Raw genomic sequence first — 21,847 nt, forward strand, 5'->3', positions numbered from 1 at the left:
ATAAACAAAACTTTTATTCCTTTAAAAAATATTATGGCCAAACACTTGAAATTTAAAATAAAATGAATTCTACTTTGAATGTCATCAATTAAAAATAAATCTTCCTCAATAAAGTTTGATTTTTTTCTTTTGTAATAATAATAAATTATTTCTATTTTGTGTAATCTTTCTGCCCTATTTTTTTCAGTGTAGACAGAAACCTATTGCTTTCCTGCTGAGAATATAATTTCTGAATCTAGGTGATATACTGTCAGCACAGTGAAGCAGGAAATTATTCTTCTGTGTCAGCTGCTGCTATTAAAGAGTATAGAAGGTTTGAGATAGGATGCATTTCTGTTATCTCTACTCACAAATCTCATATGACATGCAAATAGATTTTTAAATTCAAGAGAGTTCAAAGTATTTTGTGACAAAAGGTAATTCCCTGCTCTCACTTCTTTCTTTACTCCTATAATTCCCAAGTATATTTCAAAATTCCATGTACTTTTTCATCTGGTAGTCATCAAAATTATTCAACTTAAAGTGGTAGAGCATGTGGAAATTATATTCTTTAGGATACTGGGAATATTGGTATATTAAACTTAACAGTAGTAGTAGCAGCAGTGGTTATAATAATAATAGCTAATAGTTATATGGAACTTACTATGAGCCAGGAACAATATAACTACATGCTTTGCAAATATCAACTTAATTCACACAATATTTTGTGAGGAAAAGGCAGCACATGAGATTGATTTGCCCAAGACATGTATGTGAATATGGTATATATATATGTGTGTGTGTGACCAAATATGTGTATGTAGTGTATGTGTTATGTGTATATATGCATATATGTGTGTATGTACTTATGTATGTATATAAATATATACATATACATGCATGTAAACTTTTTTTCTGTAAAATTAGCAACAAAGATAGGATTTGCTCACAGGCTTCCCCCAAGGTCTGTCCTCTTAACTACCTTTTTTTTTTTTTTGTCTTTTTGCCTTTTCTAGGGCCACTCCCATGGCACATGGAGGTTCCCAGGCGAGGGGTCTAATCAGAGCTGTAGCCACCGGCCTATGCCAGAGCCATAGCAATGCAGGATCCAAGCTGTGTCTGCGACCTACACCACAGCTCATGGCAATGCTGGATCCTTAACCCAGTGAGCAAGGCCATGGATCGAACCTGCAACCTCATGGTTCCTAGTCAGATTTGTTAACCACTGTGCCACGATGGGAACTCCTTAACTACCATGTTATACTAATAGAATATTCTAATATAAGCAACTAGTAGGAATTATCAAATGTTAAAAATGAGATAAATCTCAAAATTAGTCAATTTCATCCCTTAATCTAATTTCCAGTGAATGGGGGAAAGACTGCTGTTACTTGATTTTATCTCCCCCAAATCTCAGGAGCTTATAGAAAATTGCTTTGGTTAGCAGTCTTTGCCCCGTGTCTTTACATGCCATAGACAGTAAATTTCTATTTCCTCATTCAATAAAGTTTTTACTTTACTAAGTTATTACAATGAATGATTTCAATGTAAATTTCTACAACTTTGTGGTAGAAGCAACTATAATATTCATTCTTTTTCATTTGAGGAAATTATTATTTAAGGTCATGTATTATTAAATATGACAAATTATATTATAGATATCCTAAGGAGTTCTGAGAAATTCATGTAAATTTTTGTCAAACTTAAAGTAGAGAGATAGCTTTAGAATTATGACAAAGCATTTTTTACTTTAATATTATTATAAAGTTTAAACACAGTATATCATCTCTTTTGAATATCATTCATAGATAATTAAATTTGGAAACGTTAACAGCAATTGATAATAAGAGGATCTCTAATAGAAACCTGTCTACATCATATAAAAATTATATTAAAATTTATAGTTGTCCCATATTTGAAAAAATGAACATTCAGTATCCTTCCCAGAGATACAGTAGTCAGTACAGTATTTAATAAGAATGAATTCTTCATTATTTACTTCCAAAGCAAACTTTATATCTATAATTATGCTTACACAGCTACTAGGATATTTTATATTTTCTTAAGACTGGTGGTTATTTCTCATTTTAGAAAACATACATTAGATCATAAATAATACTGAGGAATATAAAATTAGAATAATGATTGCACAGGAATATGGAAGATCTACACACTTTAGAAAAATAACCACTTTTTTAACTTTAAAGGGTAGAAAACTGTTCTCTTGGTGAAAATTCATTTCATAGTAAACTTAAAATGTCCTTGTTCCTATAAATTTTCTTTTGTATCCAAGTAAGATGCAGAGTATGTAGGCAAGGAGGAAAACATATCCTTGAATTCTTTTTGTTAGAAGTTTTCTCTTTCAGTTTGCTGAAACAATATTACCTAGTTCCATTCTAATATCATTCAGATAGGCTGTGGAATTTTACAATGTTTTAAGTATAGCATAAATACTAAAAAAGAAAAAAACCCACAGTATTCTTAAACCCTTGATACTGCTATAGCCATGGCATTATCTGGGTTTCTGAAATTAAAATAGCACATTGTTAAACCTAACAAGATGTCTTGGCCTATTTAAAACTGGTTTCCCAGTTATAACTTTCCTATATATAGATTACAATTTTATTGACTTTTTTGGCAAGAATTTGCCTTTATAAACTATAGCTTAATATTCCCTGTGATCCTAGAAACTTGAAATGTTACTTGCATGTGAGGAAAGCAAGTTTGGGTTGCTGCATATTTATTTCTTATTTTGAAAATAGGAAATTCCTGTTGTACCCTGTAACTGTGTGCAGGTAGCCTAAAAAAAAAAAAAAAAAAACCTTCAAATTGAAAATATATTTTTGTTTTTGGTAAAGCCACAAAAAGGTAGCTTTATAGAAGAATGTCAATGGAAAAATAAAGAACAGAAAGACTTTACCTTGATAAACTCATTTGCATATCACCCATTATAACAATGTTACCACTGCCTTCATTGCACTCAAGTCACCGTATTTTAAAATCAGATAAAACTGTATCTCTTGGAGTTCCTGTTGTGGCTCAGTGGTTAATGAATCTGACTAGAAACCATGAGGTTGCGGGTTCGACCCCTGGCCTTGCTCAGTGGGTTAAGGATCCTGCGTTGCTGTGAGCTGTGGTGTAGGTCACAGACACAGCTCAGATCCTGAGTTGCTGTGGCTCTGGGGTAGGCCAGAGGCTACAGCTCTGATTCAGCTCCTAGCCTGGGAACTTCCATAGGCCACGGGAGTGGCCCTAGAAAAGGCAAAAAGACAAAAAAAATAAACAAACAAAAAACTGTATCTCTTTTTTATAACTTACTTTCCATGACTATTGCCGAAAAAATAGGATTTCCTGTCATGGCACGGCAGAAACGAAGCATGAAGTTGCAGCTTAGATCCCTGGCCTCACTCAGTGGATTAAGGATCTGGAGTTGCTGTGGCTGTGGTGTAGGCTTGCAGCTGTAGCTCTGATTCAACCTCTAGCCTGGGAACCTCCATATGCCACAGGTGCGGCCCTACAAAGAAAAAAAAAAAAAGAAAAAATAATGTCTTCATTTGGTCTTAGATTTTGGGGGCCTATTTCTGTTTCCAGGTAATTATCTAAACCTTTTACTTTTTTTTTTTTTAAACTTCTTGACCTTATTAATAGAACAACTACTTTTTTAAATTAATAGACTTCACTTTTTAGAGCAGTTTTGGTCTTACAGAAAAACATAGTAGAAAATCCAAGGGAGTTGCCACATACAATTGACCCTTTGTATCCACAGATTCTGCAGCGTTACATTTAAGTAACCAAGGATTGAAGATACTTGGGAAAAAAAAAATCCCTGAAAGTTCCCAAAAGAAAAACCTGAATTTTCTGTGTTCTAATGACTATTTATGTAGAATTTACATTATATTAGGTATTATAAGTAATCTGGAGATGATTCAGTATACGGGAGGATTTGCATAGGTTATATGCAAATACTTCATGGTGTTATATAAGGGACTTGAGCATCCCTGGATTTTGTTATCTGTGGGGATCCTGCAACTCATTTCCCATGGATATTGAGTCTTGACTGTACACATTTTTGTCCCTACTTCTGCCTCCCAGGATACAGTTTCTCCTATTAATATCTTACATTACTGTGGTACAGTTATTATAATTGATTCATTATTATTAACTGAAGTCCATAGTGTGGTACAATTGTTATAATTGATGCATTATTATTAACCGAAGTCCATAGTCTCAAGTCAGAGTTTCATAGTCCATTAAGATTCACTTTTAGTGTTTTTACATCTGATAGTGACATGTATCCATCATTGCATTGTTGTAATAACAACTTCACTGCCCTAAATATCCCATGTTCCACCTTCATCCATCCTTTCCTCCTTACCCATCTCTGGCAACCATTAATCTTTTAACTGTCTCTATAGTTTTGCCTTTTTCAGAATGTCATATACTTGGAATCATATAGTATGTAGCCTTTTCAGATTAGCTTTTTTCATTTTGTAATATTCATTTAAGCTTTCTTTATGTCTTTTTGTGGCATGATGCCTCATTTTTTATCACTGAATAATATTCCATCATATGGTTATATAACTGTGTATTCATTCATCTGTTGAAGAACATCTTGGCTGCTTCCAAGTTTTAACAATTTTGATTAAAGCTGCTATAAATATTTATGTATAGGTATTTTTGTGGACATTAGTTTTCAACTCATTTGGGTAAATACCAAAAAATGTGATATCTGGGTCATTTGGTAAAAGTATGTTTAGTTTCAAAGAAATTGCCAAACTGTTTTCCAAAATGGCTGTACCATTTTCTTTTTTAAAAAATTTTAAATGATTTTTATTTCTTCCATTATAGCTGGTTTACAGTGTTCTGCCAATTTTCTACTGTATAGAAAGGTGACCCAGTCCCACATACATGTATACATTCTTGTTCTCACATTATCCTCCATGATGCTCCATCATAAGTGACTAGATATAGTTCCCAGTGCTATACCATTTTTATTCCACTAGTAGTGCATAAGAATTCCTGTTGCTTTACATCCTCACTAACATTGAGTGTTCTCAGTGTTTGGGATTTTAGTCATTCTGCTAGGTATGTAGTGTTATCTCATTGTTTTAATTTGCAGTTTCCTAATGGCATAGTGTTATGTCCCCCCCAAATTCAAATCTTGAATTTCTAACTCCCTCGTACCTTACAGTGTGACCTTATGACCTTATATGGAGATAGAATCTTTAGAGTTAAGTTAAAGTGAGGTTACTACAGGGGGTCCTAATCCAGTATGACTAGTAGCCTTATAAAAAGGAAAAGTTTGGACACAGATATGCATAGACGGAGAATGCCATGAAAACATGAAGACTGCCATCTATAAGCCAGGGATTAAGGCCGGGCATCTGAAACTTCCCTCACAGCCCTCAGAAGGAACCAGCCCTGCCAGCACCTTGATTTCAGACTCTGGCCTCCAAAACTGTGAGATGATGAATATATATTGTTTAAATCATCTAGTTTGTCCTACTTGGTTATGGCAGCCACAGCAAACTGATACACATATGATTGCTGTTGAGCATCTTTTCATATGCTCATATGTCATCATTTTATCTTTTGCCCATTTTTTAACTGAGTTATTGGTTTTATAATTGGTGAATTTGAGTTCTTTGTATGTTTAGCTTACTAATCCTTTATCAGGTACATGTTTTCTAAATATTTTCTCCCTATCTGTAGTTTTCTTTTAACAGGCTTTTTTTTTTTTTTCTTTTGAGAACAGAAGTTTTTAAGTGTAATGAAGACAAACTGATGAATTTTTTTCTTTACATGGATTTTGTTTTTAGTATTATGTTTTCTGAAAGGTTATTATCATTTCTAAGATCACCTAGATTTTTCTCCTCTGTTATATTCTGGGAGTTTTACAGCTTTATCTGTTGATCTATATTGAGCTCATTTTTATAAAAGGGTTGTTGTCTGTGTCTAAGTTTTTGTTTTTGTTTTTGTTTTTTTTGGACATGGATGTTCAATTAGGCCTGTACCATTTGTTGAAAAGTTATCCTTTCTCTGTTGAATTTTGTTTGCTTCTTTGTTAAAGATGAGTTGATTATATTTGTGTGAGTTTATTTCTTGGCTCTATTCTATTATTCAGTTTTTCTGTTCTTTCATTGATATCATACTGTCTTGAATGTTATCTTTATAATAAGTCTTAAAGTCTGATAGTGTCAGTTTTCCAGCTTTGTTCTTCTCCTTCATTATTGTTTGACAGTTTGGTTGGCATTATTTACTAACAGTGAATTAACATGTAAGTTTGAATGAGTTGAGTTTATATGATTTTCCTTACACTTTCCAATTTACTTATAACTGATAGTTATTCTTATATCCTATTAAAAGGTAGACTAGAAAAAGGTATAAATATAAAACTTATTTTTATAATTTTTACTTGTATTACTTTCTCTTCATTATGTTATATCTCTGAAAAGAACTGACTGATAAAATATGTTATATACATGACATAATTTAAGATGATCAGTGATTGTAAAATGAATGGTACCATTAATAAAGAGTTATAAGCATCAGTGTAATAGGATCCTGTATCCTCTAAAAGTGTGACATTTAAACAAAGATAATATATATTATTTAGTTATGTAAAATACTGATACTTTAATTTATTTAAAAAAGATATACCTGAGTTTTCAGAGAATTCCTGTTAAATTTTAATATAAATATTAAACAAATGGAAAGAGCATGATTAAGTTTAGGGGAAAGTCAAAAGTTATTAAGCCATATATCAAGGGAGAATATTCTTTAAAATGGTGGGTTTTTTTTTTTTTTTTTTTTTTTTGCTTTTTAGGGCCACACCTGTGGCATATGGAAGTTCCCAGGCCTGGAGCTGAATTGGAGTCACAGCTGTCAGCCTATGCCACAGCCACAGCAACACAAAATTGTGTTTTAAGTTAAATATGAATTTTGAAAGTGTTCCTTTAAAACAATAAGCCTTCTAACTTGTTTTTTTCTTTTTTGCTTTTTCCTTTCCTAGAACCTTTTTTGTTTTGCAATTTTCTAATTTTGATGTCTCATTTAGGAGATTTTACTTTTTAGCTTCTATACAACCCAGTACTCTCTACAAATGTATAAAATACTTAGATTTCTAAGTATTTGTAGTAAGACCTAGTATTATTTACAAATATTCAAAATACTTCTATAACTTTTATACAGGGAACTCTAAGGAATTCCTTATTAAAAAAAACTCCCATAGTTATATAATTACTAGTTGTTCTTAAAAAGAAGAAATAAGAATATGATAATGTGGTATTCAGTCTGATAATTGTAGAATATTTTAGAGGGATGAAAAGTAAGAATCACTTACTAGCTAGTTACCGTTAACCATTTCATAATACTGTATGACTCAAGGTGGAAAATTAAGTGAAAATGCAAACATGAAGTGCTTTTATTTTTCTCCATTATGACTTGTGATGTGATTGGTGAAATCAGTTTTTTGTTTGTTTCTTAACTCATCTTAAGGAAATGTCAAAGCTTGCTAGACACTCCAGACAATCAGTTTAATCTGACTTTATTAAAGACAGTTAAATCTGCCTAGTTTGAATTTTAACCTCATAGGCTATTTCAGAACTCAGCTTTTCCCCTTCTATTCAGTGCCAGTTCGGTTCCTCTAGAAGACTGTAGTGTGGAAAGAGTTGGATCTAGCCATTCTAGCCATTTGCTCCTTCATTTATATTCCTGCTTTTCCACCTGGGTGCAGTTGCCTAGAAGAGAGAGAAAGGGAAAAGACTTTTCTACTTAGGTGGTGCTTTTTTCCTCCTCTTTTTTTTTTTTTTTTCTATTTCGGGTCACCCGAATAACACTGACTAGACCTAATGCCTTCTGTTGGGAAAGAGAGACAAATACTATTCTCTGATGAGGAACATGCTTGAAACTTCTTTGGAGGAGGTAAGATATTTTTACAGTGTCATGTTATCTAGTGTGTCTTATTATGTTTCTTTCTCAGTTTCTAACCCACTAGTATGCCCACACTTCTGGCTGCTGGATCCCCATTGTCTGGAGGCTTAAGTCCAGCTGTTTGATGGTCACACTCTTTGTTGTTCCGAATAGTAACTCCAATTCTCTCTACCTTATTTTTCAACCCATGTCTTTTTATCTCTCTCCTGGATGGGCATGAGCAGGGACAGTGGGTATGGGATGATAATAAACAAGTCAAAACATGGCTGAAGCCCAGCTGAGGGACAAGGTACCAGTCTTCCCTTCTTGCCAATCTTTTGGACCAACTGCATTAAGTCAGTGAAGCAAACTCTGATGATTGGCTCATTCAAATTGGGCAATTCCAGGGTAACGAGGAACTGAAGACAGTAAAGATATTTCAGTTATGAAGAATAATTGCCTCTCACTTGTTCAGGCAGTCTTTGAATGTGGAATATTTGATTGGTGATTCCATGTTATTTTTCAGTCTTGGGTTCTAATGCCAATCCCTGGCAACAGGAAAAGTCCTACCTAATATTCTCTTATGGACATTTTGTCATAGTCTTATTAGTGTTTCCATTGTTGCTGGCTACCATCAGTTCCAAAACAGCTGGGTGATCCTTTTAAAAGGTTAAACAGGTTATGTTGCTTCCCTAGTCAAAATATTATGGTGGCTTTCTCTAATAGTTTAAAAGAATCCAAAGTCCTTATATTATGATCTACAAGGCCCTGAATGATATAACCCCAGGTTGAAATTTGGGCACTTGCTCCTGTCTCCGGGCTTTGCTCTTACTGTTCTGTCTGTCTGCAATATTCTTACCATATAGTTTGTGGACTTATGCCACTTCATTCTTCATTCATAATGCTGCTTCCTTGGGTTTTCTATGTACACTCTGTGAAAAGAGTATATTTGTTAACTCTTTTCCCGCAACTTGCTCTACTTTTAGTTCATTCAAGAATCATTTTCATACATTGTATTGTATATTTAATAGTTTGTTTATTGTCTGTCTTATCCATTAGCATATAATCTTCAAGAGAGCCAGTCATTGGCAGCCGGGGCCAGCTCAGCAGGATGGGGCTGAAGAACGGGTGCTGTGGAACTTAAGGAAAAATAGTTAACATAAAACAAGACACAGAGACATTTCTCTTAGGTAAAGGTGGGAGCCGGGGGACTCAAGGTCTCTGGGACCAAGAGCGCCCTGCCTCAAGAAACCACACTGCTTTTATTGTGAGATCAAGTGAGGAGTGGCTATGGGTGGATGATACAGGGTTTGTTTACTATATATAAGTTCTTTTACTATTTAAAAAGCCACTTAGGTGGTAAAGGTTTAAGCTCTTACTCTGACCTCTAGGCACCTAACAGTTCTTAAGCTTAAGTCACTTATGCCTTTAGGTCTTTGCTCTTAAACTTAAGTCATTTACCAGCACTGTGACTGTTTTTCCAAGCAGGAAGATGGGATAAAGTAAGACAAGAAGATGGGATAAAGTAAAGAAGGACAAGATGGAGTTTTCAAGGAAACATGTCTTGCAACAATTGGCTCCTTTGTTCAGTGCCTAAAACAGGATCTGTTCCATAAGAGACAAATGATGTTTTTGTTGTTGCTGTTGAGTGGATGAATCAATGAATGAATGAATGCTAGTTTCTATACTCAAACTTATTTAGAAGTTTGACTTATTTACAGTTTTTACCCTTCTAGTGTTTTACATTATTAGTATACTTTAAAAATTTTTTACGGATATTTTATTATTCCTAATTATATATTCTCATTGTTGCCATTCCAATTGAACCATCCACACCTCTAGTTCATCTTATATGCTGCTGTTGAAATTATTTTTATAAAGTGCTTCTCAAAGTGCTACTCTTTGGAATAAAATATTCAAAAATTCCTTAACATAATTGGGCCTGTGCCTCTTGTCTTTCTCCTCACTGACCACTCCATGTGCTCTGTATTCCACTCATGTCCTTTTCATTGCAGTACTCTGAATTCTTAATATGCTTCTCTCTCCCTCTATAACTTTACTTAAAGCCTGTACTGTTTGTTCTTATTGCTGTATATTTTATTAGGTGTGATTACATAAAATATAACTGCTATCATGAGGAGACTCTAGAAAAAGTTCTTTACCTTTGAAGTGATTGGAAACCAACTACCTTTGAAGTGATTAGGAACCAACTATATAATTGCATTGTATGCTATTATATCAAATATATTTGCAAACCTATTTCTTTACTGAGCATCATTAATATATAGTAACAGTTCATTTGTCAGTTTTCGATGGGTATTTAAATGTTACCACAATCTTAATGAGCTCCATAAACACTGTTTTGTAATGCTGTTTATAATATTGTGATTCATTTTAAAGGTAAGGGTAATCTACATGTTGTAACTCAAGGATTCTTTTTAGAGGATGTGCACATATGAATATTTGTTTTACCTTCGAAAAACTAAATTGAAATGAGTAGAGAAAATGATAGAAAGAAGTAAAAATATTATTTGTTTAGCTTTTTCAGAGAATGTGAATACTTGACAGATTCTTAATTTTTTTTTTTTTTTTTTTTTTTGCTTTTTAGGGCCACACCCACAGCATATGGAGTTTCTCAGGCTAGGGGTCGAATCGGAGCTACAGCTGCTGGCCTACACCACAACCACAGCAACATGGGATTCGAGCTGCATCTGTGACCTACACCACAGCTCATGGCAATGTCAGATCCTTAACCCACTGAGCAAGACCAGGGATCGAACCCACAACCTCATGGTTCCTAGTCAAATTTGTTTCTGCTGAGCCATGATGGGAACTCCAGATAGATTTTTAATACAGATTTTTTTGTTTGTTTGTTTGACAGGTGAGAGTGATAAAGGAAGAAAAATTATTTTATATAAACAACTGAAGCCAAATGTTTTTAATATCTGAAACTTTTCCAAGCAAGCAGTGTCATAGAAGGGACCAGTGTGGCTTTTGAGAAACTGTAGACTCTAGGAGTATGTAGCAGTGTTCCAAAACTTGTATTTAGCATTTTTGAATCTAAAATAGTACAGAAATATGTAGCTTGTGATGTTAGTCTTTTCTAGTAGACACACCTAAATAGAAATAGAAGACATAGCTAAGTAAAAGTAATATATTACGAAGTTATGTAGCAGTAAACAAAGATGAGATCCCATAAGAAGTTCTGTTTGTTTGACATTGCTCTTTTAAATAATTATCACTATTACTGAGAATAATAGGTTAGTATTATGTGCCTTAAATGGGTTATCTCGTTTAGTGGTTGGAACATCGCTATGTTTTACTCCCATTTTTTTTGCCTTTTTTTTTGTCTTTTTGCTATTTCTTGGGCCGCTCCCGCGGCATATGGAGATTCCCAGGCTAGGGGTCCAGTCGGAGCTGTAGCCACCGGCCTACGCCAGAGCCACAGCAACGCCGGATCCGAGCCGCGTCTGCAACCTACACCACAGCTCATGGCAACGCCGGATCTTTAACCCACTGAGCAAGGGCAGGGACTGAACCCGCAACCTCATGGTTCTTAGTCGGATTCGTTAACCACTGCGCCACCGCGGGAACTCCTGTTTTACTCCTTTTACGAATGATCAGCTCAGATTTGGTCATTGAATTTAAATGATTATTGTTTATTTGGGTATCTTTATATCATTTACCACTAGTTCCTTAAACTTTTTTTGAAAGTCATGGAGCCTTTTGAGAACCTGAAAATTGCCCATTTCCCCTAGAAAAATGCACTTAGGCATCTGTGTAATATGTCATTATTTTAGTGTGCAATTTTGCAGAATTTATAGTTTCCTAATTCCAGTGCATAGACCCCAAATTGGGAATCCCTTATCTATGCCCTCTCTTAGTAAAGAGACTGGGAAACTGTACTTTTTTCTTCATTTATGACCTCTTGTCACTTAAAGGAAGTAATATTCATTTACATTATGCCTTATTCTAGAAAGAATTTAAGAAAGCTGAAAGGAACTGTCAGCTGTCTCTAACTTCACTGAATATATGCCAAAATAAATAAATTCTATTATAGAACGTGAGATTCATATTAAGTTTGATGGATGGGACACTTCTTAATGGTCAGATTTGTTGGACTTCATGTCACAGCATCCTCAGTCTGTTTCAGGAACCTAAATTTGATATTTTTAAATAATGTAATCAGTTACCTTTTCAGATTAACATAAATATAGTAGTTATTCCTAGAGATGGACGATTAGAAAGATAGTACCTTCTAGCCTAGTGATACTTCTCAGAGAATAATTTTTGGATTTTATCTTCTGATTCCATCAAAGATAAATCATGTAGAAAGGATGTTGTTGTCATAGTAAAAGGATATAATATTAATCTTCTGTATTAATGAATTTAAGTTACATATAATGGGTTAATTCATTGTTTATATGGGCTAAGGATGAAGACTGTATTTAGATTCTAACTTGCTGTAACTTTGGAGAAGTTATTTTAAAGTGAAATCACTTTTAAAGCTCTATTATATGAAAAATAATTTAATCATTGCTAGTTGTTGAGGACTGGTTATATTATAAAAATTTTAGTATGAAATAATTACAGTTGTTTTACGGTTCTTTTTAGGTATTTTTGTGTTACTTATACTTCAGTTTTGATACCTACCTATTTTCTTTTTTACCCCTTGAATTGTTATCTAAAACAAAAGTATTAAATTGGCTCAACAGAGTAAAAAATCTTACTGTAAACATTTGCCTGGTTTTAGGTAAATTACTATAGAAATGTTATGAATCAGTATATAATGTTTGGGTTTAATTTTTAACGTGTTTTTTATATTAATTTATAGTTATATTGTGAACTCGATAACTGTATTTCTATTGTTTCCTTCTCTCTTAACATTCAATTTTTAAATGAATGGTAGTCTTAATTGTGTAGGGCTCCTGTGACTGAATGATGTATAATGTTTTGTTGTGGCACAGTTTTCAGACAGCCACTTTTGTTGTTAAATATTTTCATTTTCTATAGTACTTTTCATCCCTGTATATATGTACAGGAATCACTTCACCCACCACCGAATTGCAGCTACTTCTGAGGTGGAACGCAGCAACTGTTTAACAGCGCACTTTCCCCTAGGTGCTGACAGCTGTAGAAGAAATTGTACATGGTCCTGTACAGAAGGTATTTCTCCACTGTGCCATCTGCAGAGTGAAACTGACTAGGAGTGCTACATAGACTGTAAGTTTCTTGTGTACCCGCCCTAGACTGGAAAACCCAATAAGAGAAAATAACGAATAAATGAGAAGCATCATTTAAAAATGTATTGAGGTCAGTTAAACTTAGTGGTGCTGTCCCTGGCTCTAAATTTTATTTTAAGGTCATCTAATTTGTGATTGGTACTGATTAAATAACAAAGAAATGAATGCACTCCTTGGAAATTATTTTACTTTAAAAAGAAGTGTAACTAAAATGCATTTATAAATACTTCACTTTTAATGCAACTTAAAAGAATCAACTTGTTTTTAAATGTTTTTCAAATAACCAAACAAATATTATATAAGATTTTAGAGCTGAGTTTTTAAAGTAGAATATTCTAATTAGCTTTGCTTACATTGTTTTATTCCCTAGTCCCTCTTATTTTGGTAAAAGTTTTGCAACAAAGCCAGTTTATGGTGAATGTAGTTTTGATTCTTTGTTTTAGGAGTATTGAGTTTGAAATTTTTTTTCAAAGCATGGGAGAGAAGAAGCAGTAAATATTTTAACTTCCATTTAGTGTATTTTGGTCTCTCTTTCCCATTATTTAATAATTTTCTTTTTCCTTTTGTAAAAGCAGTTTTACAAGAGTGCTGCTTTTGTAATAGTTTGGCATGGTTATGCCATATAAAATAGGAAAATAACCTTAGGAACTGCCATGTCTATTTTTAAACAATACGTTATGGGTGTTATATTTCATTGTTTTGCTTTTTTAGTCAATAGTGTGATTTACTACTTATCTTTGTGTGTGTGTGTTGTGTGTGTGTGCATCTATTCACATTTCTGTGGAAAGAAGTTTGAGTCTTAGTCTTTAAAAAGTCTTAGTCTTATAAAATATGGTGTTATTTGTCTTAGTTAACTTTAAAGTTTGTGTCATAACTTAAATGGTATTTGTATATGTCTCTGTACCTATAGATTCTCAATGAAAGCAGATAAAAGCCTCTCTTGGCCATAGTTTTTTTACTTGTAAAGTGAGGTGGGCAGAAGAAATTATTTTCTAAAGACCTTTTAAGTGTTTTCTGTTTAACTCAGTGGTAGAATTCTGTATGTTTCAGAATTGTACCTTGCATTATATAACTAAGATATTTTAGTGAAAGTGATTTTGTTGTAATTAGAGTATTATTTGTACTAATTATACACCAAGCAATGGTATTTTAGAATCCAAAAGAGGGGAGGTCTCATTTCCTCCAAAGATTTTCAGTTGTCTCTAATTTTGTAATGGAGTTATTACCCCTACTGTTTTGAAAAAAATTTTTTTTTGGGGGGGGAATAAATACAATATGATTCTCATCAGGGAGCACCAAGTAGATTAGAAAAAAATAGGCTTTATTTACATTCAGAGCAGAACTTACTTAAATGTTACCAAAAAAACTAGCTTTTTAAGATTTCCCCCCTTATTTGCATAGACTTAATACTTGACTCAGGAGTTCCCGTCATGGTGCAGTGGTTAACGAATCCGACTAGGAACCATGAGGTTGCGGGTTCGATCCCTGCCCTTGCTCAGTGGGTTAACGATCCGGCGTTGCCGTGAGCTGTGGTGTAGGTTGCAGATGCGGCTCGGATCCTGCGTTGCTGTGGCTCTGGCGTAGGCCGGTGGCTACAGCTCCGACTGGACCCCTAGCCTGGGAATCTCCATATGCTGCGGGAGCGACCCAAGAAATAGCAAAAAGACAAAAAAAAAAAAACTTGACTCAGTAGTAAAAATATTAATAAAGTAAACTTTATTTTAAGGAATGTAGTTTAGGTATAATATACTTATATATCTCTAGCAGAGGGTATTTTATCAGTGTAAGAAATATTCGATTTGCTGTAATTGATTCCTTTGCATTTTCTACAGTGTAATTTTAAGTATTACTTATTATCATTCATCTTATTAACTGAAGCAATCATATTTGATATAATAGACCATATGTTTTATGTACTATTTTAATGTTTTGGCTAAAAGTTACAAACTACACCTGTGGTCCATATCTGAGTGTGTATTTTTCAGTTATACAAGATACTTTATTGTTAGGTATTAGACCTTTTGTCCATGATGAAGTTTAACAACTTATTAGATTCATACGGAACTTATATTTTAATATACTCCCAGTGTATAGTATTTGGCAAAGGGAATTAGATGGATACTTGTATTTTTATGTAATATACTCATGTACTATTTGATTTTAATGAACTTTTACACCAAAATGATGTTGGTGTTTCAGTACAGTTATAAATTCGAAACATTAGTTTATTAAGAAATTATCCTCATTGCATAAAATATCTTATAGATAACCTCATATCTCTGTTTGTTTTCCATAGGAGGGCTCATTATATTCTGAAGGATCAAATTATGGTCAGGCTTATTACTTAATTTATAGTCTCGTAATAATTTTGGAATTCAGAAATAAATACTAGATAAAAGGTAATAAATCTTAATGAAACCTTTATTTTTTCATCCTCCTCCATCATAATTTTTTTAAATAGGAAAAATGAATCAGATACATATTTAATAAGAATTTCTAAAGAATTATATATACTTAGATGTCTAGCAATAATGTTCTACCATCATCTAGCTTTCAATTAGAGACTTTAAAAAGAAATATTAAGACTAGCTAAAGAAATAAGTGAAGTTGGTGAGAAAATAAGAGACAAAGAGTATACTTTGAATGTAGATTTTGTTTAATTTAAGCACATTTTAAAGAACATACTTTTTAGAGTTTCAATACATATTTTTAAATTCTTAGGTACTCTCCTCAGTTTTACAAACTACATAATCTGTCTTTTAAATTAGAGACATATTTTTATATTCATCCCAAACAGATTGTTAAAAATTATGTTTTATCATAATTTTGATTTGATTATTATGTTTAGGCAAAATTATGTTCTGACAAATTTGACACTATATATATTTGTAATATTTAATGTTTATATATATTTCTCAGTCTTAATGAAATTAGTTGAAAATTTTAAGTATTTAAGTTTGCATAAGGAAATATTAATGGCACAGATCTTTTTTATCTTTAATACTGAATTAGCAAGTATTATTACTCTAAACGTTTTCTTTAACTCTGAAATTTCTATGTGTTGTGGGTAAAATGTGTGTGTGTGTGTGTGTGTGTGTGTCTCTGTACATCATCTTCCTAATGTATTTTCTGAAGCATGATAGGAATCCTGATTGCCACTTCCTAGCTGTTTAATTAAGTGTAACTTACTTAACAAATTTAAGTTGTTTTTTTTTTTTTTAAATCTGTTAATTGGAAATCATTACACCTACCTCACAGGGTTGTTGTGAGGAAAAAACAATAACACATGTGAAAGAGTGCTTAGCATAGACTAGATATGCAGTATATGAAAAGTGAGTTTTACTAAAACCTTTCATTGGCCTCCATTGTTCTTACGAAAAAAATCCAAATTCCCTGTCTAGGCATGTGATCTGGCTCCTCCTTGCGTCAACTTTTTCTTTCCTTGCAGACTACATGTATTGATAGATAGATTGATTGATTGATACTGAACATTTTACAGTTCCCAGAATGCTTTTTGGAGGCCTTTGTCTGCCTGCAACAGTCTTTCCAACCACTCCAATCCCCTTTATCCCTCTAGGCTACTGTTATCTGTGTAACTCAGCCTTATCTTTCACCTCACTTTACTTTCTCCTTAACTGAAGTGTTTCCTACTTCTTAATCCTTTATACTTTCTTCAGATGACCTTTGTATATCATCCTGTAGGCTTTGCTTGTTCCTGTTCTAGCAGTTGTAATGTAACTGCCTTTACACTTATCTCTTTCCTCTATAAATTCATTGAGGATGGAATCTGCGTTTAACTTCTTTTCCCCAGTGCTTAACAGAGTTTCCACCACTCAGGACATGAGTGAACATTTTATAAATAGATCTAACTTTTCCCTAAACAAACTCACAGTGTATGAATAATAGTATGATTAGTACTCCTTTAAAATAATTTTAATTCTTTATTTATAGAATAGGTTTCAAGCTTCACAATAATTAAATCAAAATTATGGTCTTATAATCAGAAAACTTTGCCCACCATTTATTAAAAGAAATGGACCCACCAGGGTGCAAGCAGAAAGTTACTTTGTTCTTTTCTGTTACTGTTCCAAAAGCTCACTGTGAATATTATTTTTTCTTTTTTTAATAAATGCTGTGCAAGTGTCTTTATCTTTTCTCTGTTATGCCCTTGTTCTTGTCCCTCTTCGTCTTCCTCTTATTCTTCTACTTGAGATTTTCTTTTCTCTCTTTCGTTCTGTTTTCTCTCATTCCTTTTTTTCCTCCCTCTGTGGCATTACAAAATAGACTTAATTTTCAGGTGATAAACAAACAGGCTAATAAATTAAAATTCCAAATGCTTATCCAAGGTAAAATTTCTCCCTTATCAGCCTTACTCAAAGCAAGCTTAAGAATCTGAGTGGGAAGGGGGAACAGGACATGTCAACTAATAGACTTTTGTATTAATTCTCCCTTATTTTTCCTCCCTAATCACTGTGCTGCTCCTGGGTCTTCCATAGTTTTGATATTAGAAATAGAGAAGGACTAATTGATAGTAAAGGTGTGTTAGAATTCTGAGTGATTTATTTCTCTTGCTTTTTTGGGTTTATCAGGGATTCCTACTATCTGGGAATAACCCAGTTGTAATCTAATGATTCCTTTATTTTTCCTCTTTTGACTTTATAATCTACCTCCAGCCTCGTTTTTCTGGGGTTATTTTGTTCCCTTTGTAGTCTTCTGGGTAGAATTCTTTTAAAAATGGCTAAGGTTTAGTTCCTTTCCCAGGGATCCTTGTCTTTCTTATAGGAAAATATAATTCTTTACTCTGCAAACTCTAGAATGGAACTCCTGGCAATTTCCAAGTTAGTAGCCCAGACTAAGATCATCTTGCCTTTTTGACTTTAGGTTTTTTTCTTTTACAGATCTAAGTTCAGGTCCTGTAACATTCCTTTAAGTGTCTTGTTTTCTAAAGGGCGTAGGTGAAACTCTGAGCGAATCATTGTTCAATTTCTACCTCAGTTTATAAACTCACCTCCTCCAACAGATGTTTAGTTTGTTATGTGATTGATAGACTAAAGGATGCATGAGCAGATTATAGCCACAGTCTTTCCAAGTGTTGCATAGATGATCTTTCGCCTCAGCTCTGGTACTTTAAACCTATTCTTCTCAGCTTTGGGTCCTTAGCTGGAAATGAGAAAACAGGAATATCCTATTACATCACCTGCGCTGAGGCCATTACGGGCAGCTGGCATCATATATGAAAGTGCATCCATTTCTGTATTTTCATGCCTTGTCTTAGACTATTCTGTGAGTTCGTAATGTCCTTTCTATTGTTTCCTCCTGGTGGACTCTCACCCAGTCCTCATGCTCAGTTTAGGTATAGTCTTTATGCATCTGGGCAGTTAGAATAAATGCTTTTCTCTGGTGCATTCTGTGTTCTCACCAATACTTTGTTTAAAGTGTTATTATATTACATATAAATATGTCTTTCTTCCTGACTAGATTGTGAGCAGTTTGAGACAATCACTAATTTATTCGTTGGTGAGTTCCTTACTGCGCTTCTGTTATGTATTGAGTACATTAATTGTTGAATTAATGAATCTCTTCCGAATACTGAGATGGAAGTTTATAATATTATTGTTGAATAATTAATACTTCTATTTTTATTTATTTCTATTCTTAATCCAAAAATATTTGAGTGTGCAAGAATTATTTTTTATGCCTCTGATTTTCTTTAACTCACTGGTATTATCCTTCTTTCATTCTTAGACAAGTTCATTTTAGGTTTTAGTTCTGTTTTAGTTTAGTTGATCTTCCAATTCTCTTCCACTTGTTTATTTTTCACATTTGTTTTATTGTAGTTGATGGAATCAGGGATTATTAAATAAGGATAACCAGGTTCAAGTTGAAAGTTTTAAAAAAAAATTACAATTTCTTTTCATCATAGGATTTTCTTTTCTTTTTTAAGTTCATCAAGTTTTCAGATTGTATAACCAGGTATGCTCAGAAATTGTGAAAAATCAAGCTATTGGTTACTAAGAACATTGGTTATGACAGAGAGTATTCCTATAATAGAAAAGTAATTTTAAGTCATTTTTGTTGGAAATAAAGGGCTGTTTCAGTCAGATTTTATTCTGTTGTTGTTTTGAGTGATTGCTGTACAAAAGTTGACTTAAACAATTTGGAATGGAGCAATGAATTTATCCATTCATCAACATAAAAATTTAACGCAATCTTTATTGTTGAAATTTAGCCAAAAATAAGATTCTTTAATATGTATAGTCAGGCGTTAGATACATACAGTATCAAAATGACATTGTAAGTAAAGCTAAATGAAAAATTCCTTTTAAGCTTAAGATTTTTTTCCTAAAAAGTTCCAAATGAGTATAGATAGTATTCTATGAAGTAAAATACAAAAAAAAGTTTTCTCTTCAAATTGGATCATTAAAATTTGAGAGAAGACAAATCAATTTTCAGTAAAATATTCCACTAATTTTTTACTTGTTTCCACATAGTTATTTAAATATGAACTATCTCATATAAAATTTCAAGGAAAGATTTTTACTTTATTTACTAAGTTTCACTAACATAGTTGTGATATTTTAATACTTAAGATTCTTATCAATTAATACTTACTAGCTTAGGAATCTTGGTGAATGGATGCTCTGACGGTTTATATTAGGTGAAATGGTAAATATGATAGATCTCAGGGTCAGTTGAATTTCGAACAGTATAGATGTGGGAGATTGTGATAAATATGATAACTTGTGTGATGTCTTATTTCTTACACCAATAGACTTTTGTATCTTTGTTTTCCTAAGAAGCAACAAATAAAATATGAACAGGTGAGTCTTATTTGTAGGTAATAAGAAACCATTTATTCCTGTTAGTTTATCCTTTTCCTCACCATTGCAGTAATTCAAACATTCTATTTACTTTGCAAAATTAGTAAAAGTAATTATTCTTGTATTTTTCACTTAAAGATGAATATATCCTATGTGATGGAAGTTTGGTATTATAAAGAACAAAATTCTGTTTTCTAAGTTTTTATGAGCATACTTGTGAAAATTAAAATCCAGAGGAGTGTTTTAGGAAGCATCTGGTATGTATAGACACCACTTATCAAATAAGAAAATTCTTAAAATATAATTTTTCAAAACATATTACCTGAAACATACTTCTATTTTAACTGTTATTATTTTTTTCCTTTTAAGTGGGTCTTCCTATTTTTAAATTGTGATATTGTCTAAGACTTTAATTTAGAAACCCTCTTTTAGTGGGTCAAGTAAAATGTTAAAAATTAAATAGTAGTGAACTCTAAAATTTATCAGAAACCTACTTCTTTATTTTATACTTACTCTTAGTGCCCCAATGCAAAATACCTTACTCATGTTACAGAAATAAATGCAAGTAATAAGAAAATTGGCCATTAATTGATATTTGTTTTTATGCTTCTCTTTGAAATTTTAACTCCACATTTTCCCACTCTGCTGCCAGCCATGACAGATTCAGCATGACTGAAATCAAACCAAATCTTTAGTTCTCCATTTTCATTCTGCCTTACAGCCTCAATCATTCTTGCTATGGCTTCACCAAAAACTTGTAGGGTCAAAATATTATTGCTCTCTGCTCTCTTTTGATTTGAATATCATCCTGTTTATTTCCAGATTCTAATTGTTTTGCTTTTAAGATGTCTTGAATCAGTATGCTTCTTTCTGTGTTTATTGATAAAACTCTAGTGCATTATTTATCACTTACCAAGGTTTGTGTACTAGTTTTGTCTTTCTGGTTATATTACATTTTCCTCACAGGTAGAAACTACATATTATTCACATTTGTGCTTGTCATGGAGAATATTCTCAAACAGTCCTTTCCAGTTTCACTCAATTAATTGTGAGGTAGTTGATTCTTGGTATTTAACTCTTAAAAATACTGAATGGAATGCTAAAACACAGACTAATGCCAATTTTAAAATCAGTCACACATTATCCCAACTAAGTGATATTCCTATTAAAGGTAATACGACTACAAAAGTATAGTAAATGAATTCTGAAAAACAATCTATTAAGAACACTTGGCTTGATAATAATTATGGGAAAACAAATGTTCCTGGCCATTTGTTAGTATATATATGCTAGTTTGTAAGTTCCTATTATAACTTATACACCGTGTTGTTCAGTCTTTTTATCTTTGATCCCATTTTTTTCATGATTTTAATTTTTTCCATTATAGTTGGTTTATAGTGTTCTGTCACTGTACAGCAAAGTGCCCTGGTCACACATAGATATACAGTCTTTTTCTCACATTATCCTCCATCTTGCTTCATCCTAAATGACTACATATAGTTCCCTATGCTATTCAGCAGGATCTCATTGCTTATCCATTCCAAATGCAATAGTTCACATCTATGAACCCCAGGCTTCCATTGTCTCACTCCCTCCCCCTCCCCCTAAGCAACCACAAGTCTGTTCTCCAAGTCCATGATTTTCTTTTCTGTGGAAAGGTTCATTTGTGCCATTTATTAGATTCCAGATATAAGTGATATCATAAGGTATTTGTCTTTCTCTTTCTGACTTACTTCACTTAGTATGAGAGTTTCTAGTTCCATTTTTGTTGCTGGAAAAGGCATTATTTTGTTCTTTTATGGCTGAGTAGTATTCCATTGTGTATATATACCACATCTTCCTGATCCAATCATCTGTCGATGGACATTTGGGTTGATTCCATGTCTTGGCTGT

General features: G+C 33.0%; 1 protein-coding gene across 2 annotated transcripts in view; it reads left to right on the forward strand.

Moving 5' to 3' along the window:
- Positions 1-21,847, forward strand: part of NOVA1 (NOVA alternative splicing regulator 1) — a 154,347-nt gene that overhangs the window by 38,870 nt on the left and 93,630 nt on the right. Inside the window, exon 1 of one of the 2 annotated variants that reach the window (XM_047796326.1) lies at positions 13,057-13,113. The exons of the other annotated variant lie outside the window; for it this stretch is intronic. The gene's annotated coding sequence lies outside the window, so the exon portion shown is untranslated. Of the gene's footprint in view, positions 1-13,056; positions 13,114-21,847 lie in introns of those variants that run through there. 2 annotated transcript variants of the gene reach the window in all.

This window comes from Phacochoerus africanus, chromosome 9 (genome assembly GCF_016906955.1).
Source record: "Phacochoerus africanus isolate WHEZ1 chromosome 9, ROS_Pafr_v1, whole genome shotgun sequence".
NCBI lineage: Eukaryota > Metazoa > Chordata > Mammalia > Artiodactyla > Suidae > Phacochoerus > Phacochoerus africanus.